The sequence below is a fragment of the Zingiber officinale genome, chromosome 1B (assembly GCF_018446385.1).
Source record: "Zingiber officinale cultivar Zhangliang chromosome 1B, Zo_v1.1, whole genome shotgun sequence".
In the NCBI taxonomy this organism is placed as follows: domain Eukaryota; kingdom Viridiplantae; phylum Streptophyta; class Magnoliopsida; order Zingiberales; family Zingiberaceae; genus Zingiber; species Zingiber officinale.
The window spans coordinates 110,427,764-110,431,913 of record NC_055986.1 but is presented as its reverse complement, the minus strand read 5'-3'; the positions used below and the strand labels follow the sequence as shown (position 1 = coordinate 110,431,913).

Here is a 4,150-nt window from a genome sequence, read left to right as displayed (position 1 = left end):
TCTTTCTTTTTATATAGCATTTTATTTCTTGTCTATAATTCTTCATTTTTGTTCTTTCTCATAATTTTTTTTAGATATTCATGAGCACTAACATGTCAAGTAGGCCCTTAAGAAATTTTTCTCCACCCATTTCTGCAAGATTTCTATCTCCCATTATGCGACCCCATATTGAAGCAGAAAGTTTCCAACTAGACCCGGAGTTAATGTTCATGATACAAGGTCACAAATTTGGATGAGAAGTAACAGAAAGTCCTTATCTGTACCTTGAGACATTTCTAGAACTTTGCGATATGGTGAATTGTGAAGGAGTGTCTGCAGACGCAGTTCGATTGATAGCATTTCCTTTTAGTATCAAGGATAAAGCAAGGATTTGATTATATTCCCTCCGTCCTCAAAGCATCACAAGTTGGAAACAATTGGAGAAGCAATTTCTGAATCATTTTTTTTCTCCAAGTAGAACAATTTATATGAGAAATTGCATCATAAATTTTGCTCAGACATATAGAGAATCATTATTTGAAGCATAAGACAGATTCAAGAGTCTACAAAGACAGCGCCCTCATCATGGTTTGAAAAAATGGCTGACCCTGCACATATTCTATAGGGGAATTTCTTTCTCAGATAAGTGTTTGTTAGATTCATCAGCTGGAGGTTCTTTTATGGATAAGAGTGTAGATGAAGCATATACGTTAATTGATCAAGTGACATTGAACCTCCATGAATGGTCGAACAAAAGTTGGATGGAATCTCCCTAAAAAAATTCAAGGAGTGCAAGCTATAAATGTAAGAGAGTCTGTCAAACAAAATGCAGTTCAACCACCCAAAAATGTTGAAATTCACAAGTTATAGAATGAGGGGTTCAAACATTTGGGGGCAAAGATTGATAGTATAGTTTCAAAATGGTTAAAAGAAGACCTTCCTCCTACACTGACAAGATCTAGTGTAAATGATAATGATCTTAAGTTGAGAAGTGGCAAGAATCATGAAGAACTTCTGAAGAAGGACATGTTTAGAATTAAGGAGAAGAACAATAGAAGACCACATGAACTTAGTTTCATTACTCCAGGAAGTTCCCAAAGGCCACAAGTACCTTTTCCTCAACGTTTGATAACACCAACACTAGATAAGCAAGTTGAATCTTCTCCTCAAGCTCAAAGAGAATATGGGATAAAGAAAGTACCTTTCCCAAGCACTTCACTAAGGGTTCCTTTTCCACAAAGGCTAATGAGGACCAACAAAGATAAAGATCCTGGCAAATTTTGTGACACTGGTAGGGTTGAATGCAGATTTCATGATGTGTATAAAGATGAAGACTCTTCAGATGAGGATTTTATTGATAATGCAGTGGTGAACAAGTTTTTAGATCTACCTCCAGATTTTACAAGGTGTTATGATGAAATTGAATTTTCAGATGATGCATGTGATGTGGTAGGTCAACTTAAAACTACAAGTGAAGTTATTGGTCCTCTTATAATTGATTCTCTTATTGAGGATATTGATGTTGGTTTATTTTTTGATGTATGTGTTGATGATGATGATATGAAAGAATGTGTAGGGAGCTGTGTTGTGGAAGCAACATCTCAAGAATCACCCCCTTTGTCCACACAACCCTCAGAGATTATGAGAGTTACAAAGATTGAACATGCTGTGGACCAATGTGTAGGAACTTATGCAGAGTTGGCAGAGTCTAAAGAATCACCACCTTTGGTAGGACCAACACCTGAGCCAGATCCAGAACCATCAGTTGATTTAGAGGAAGTCACATCCACATGTTTAGAACCTTCAGATTTTCATGGGGCAGATATTTGGAAGCCCAATCTGAACCATCTTCGACCACCTGAAAAAACTTCAAAGAAGACGAAGATAGAGAGACTAATACTTTATTTTTAACTCCAATATTGAAAGCTCCCTCCATAATAAGAACCCTTGGTAGGAGGGTTCTAAAATATCTTACCCCTCCAAGAGCGAAATTTAGATGAATCTAATGAGGTGGTCGAGCTAATGACCTTAAACAAGCGCTTTTTGGCAGGCAACCCAAGGGTTACTTTTCACTTGTATGAGCTGGCCATGATCGTTTCATGGGCGTGGAGGTGTAAGAGGAGTGAAAAAGGTGAAGGCGAGACACTACGCGCGTAAGGGAGTCGGTCGTGTGATCCCACACGACCGTGTGAAGCTAACAGAGGAAGAAATGCCACTGGCCGTGAGACCCCACACGACCGTGTGGCTTGTGCAGAGAAAGAATAATACATGGCCGTGCCGAATGGCACGATCGTGCAAAGTCACCAGAGGGGAAGAGGGCGCGGGCCGTGCAGATTTGGCATGACCGTGCGATCGCGGTCGAGAGGAGTAAAGAACCGGCCGTGTCAACTGACACGGCCGTGCCAAGCTATCAAGAGGAGGGCGTGGGGAGTCTTACATGGCCCGGCTCAATTCCACTCCTATTAGGGCATGGGTGAGCAGATGCTTACACGGCCGTGCCGTCACCTTCATCTCCTTCCTCATATCTCCCTTCTCTTTCCTTCCTCCCACAAGTTCCCAAAAGTGCTACCACCCATCTCCCACATTCATCTCATTCAAATCTACCTCTCCCATCATCTGTGATGTCGAATATCATCGAAGGGAACTCTCATTAAAGGAAAGGAAAAGAGTTGTTGGTTGTCTCAAACAAGGGGAATGCACTTTTCAAAAGTATATCTAACAACTTCGGCATTACTTTCTCTAGTGATGAACAATTGCATCGTTATCACTCTTTATCTAAACGTTCTATTTTGAGAACTAGGTTTATGGACCAAGAAACCTTGGAAGTGTTGGGATTTAGGAATGATATTGATTGGCTGCTTGATAGAATAGGTTGGACTAACGTCATGACCATGAAGTACCCAACTTATCCTTGTATTGTTTTGGAAATTTTAAGTTCCATCACTGTTGATAATGTTCAAGGAGGAGGAAAATTAAAATTTTATTTATTTAATAATGACTATGAATGGAGTCTTGAGGATTTTAATACATGCTATGATTTGCCTAGGGATGGAGCTTACATAATCCTACCTGCTTTTGAAAATTCAAACTTATGAGAGCAAATTGGTGGATGATCTTGCTTTAATCCACATGTTTCTAATGGTACTAGTATCATTAACCCAATTTTTTGATATGTCCATATGATGATGAGGAACACGATATTTGGAAGGGGCGGTAAAGAAGGAATTGTAAGACTTTCTGACTTGTATTGTTTATGGGCAATGATAGAAAATGTGTCTATTAATTCTGAATATTTCTTTTTAAGGCACTTGATAACATTAAGGAAGGCTTCTTCCTCTACCCCCATTGTTTTAGGAGGATTGCTTACTCATATTGCGGTAGTACTAGGTTATGATTTGAGTGGTCTTGAAATGATTGAAGATGTTTATCGAATGAATTTAAATTTTTGTTTAACCACTCATTTGATTCGCCGAGAGGAATATGGGTATAGTCTTGTGATTAAGGATAGTTTTCCCCTTAGATTGCCCAACCCGACTTTGACCATGATCCATGTTAAGGAGAATTAGCGTTTAACTTTAGCAAAGCAACAAATTAACCCACCTCCAACCTCCCTTCCTAGAAATATGCCTTCGGTTAGTCGAGATATTTTGCGATTCAATTTCCAAGAATTTCGTCCTATTATCAACTCTCTTCGTCATGACTTGGAACAAACTAATAATTGTTTACTAGAAATTTTTGCATGAAGGACGAGCAATTTAAGCACTTATAGGACTGTTTTAGGAGTGAAAGAGATTTACACACACGAATGCTTGAATTCATGGATGCTCATAGGAAGAGAATGGCTTAGAACGAGGATTTTAGGTGGTATATGTGGAATTTTCAGAGTAATATTGACGAGTTGTTCTCGTATCATAAACAGGTAAGGGACTTGAGATGGGTAGTTGAGTCTTATCTTGAGTTTCCCGACCTCCCCGACCTTCAACCTCATTGGCCATTTTGATTTCATCGGGACGATGAAAAGTCTAAGTCTGGGGGGTGTTGTGTTTGCACAACCTGAGTCGAGTTGAGTCCTTTTTTGTTCTTTCTGCATATTTATTTAGTTTGCTTTATCTACTTGCATTTCATTTTTATTTCTTTTAGTTTCATATTTCTACTTGCATCTCATTTGCAC

The 4,150-nt window shown here is 39.0% G+C and overlaps 1 non-coding gene across 1 annotated transcript; it reads right to left on the bottom strand.

The window, feature by feature from the left end:
• Positions 1–465: 465 nt before the first annotated feature.
• Positions 466–571, bottom strand: LOC121994113. Its single transcript, XR_006115589.1, has one exon. It is a non-coding gene; the product is annotated as a small nucleolar RNA R71 (small nucleolar RNA).
• Between the last annotated feature and the right edge of the window lie 3,579 nt (positions 572–4,150).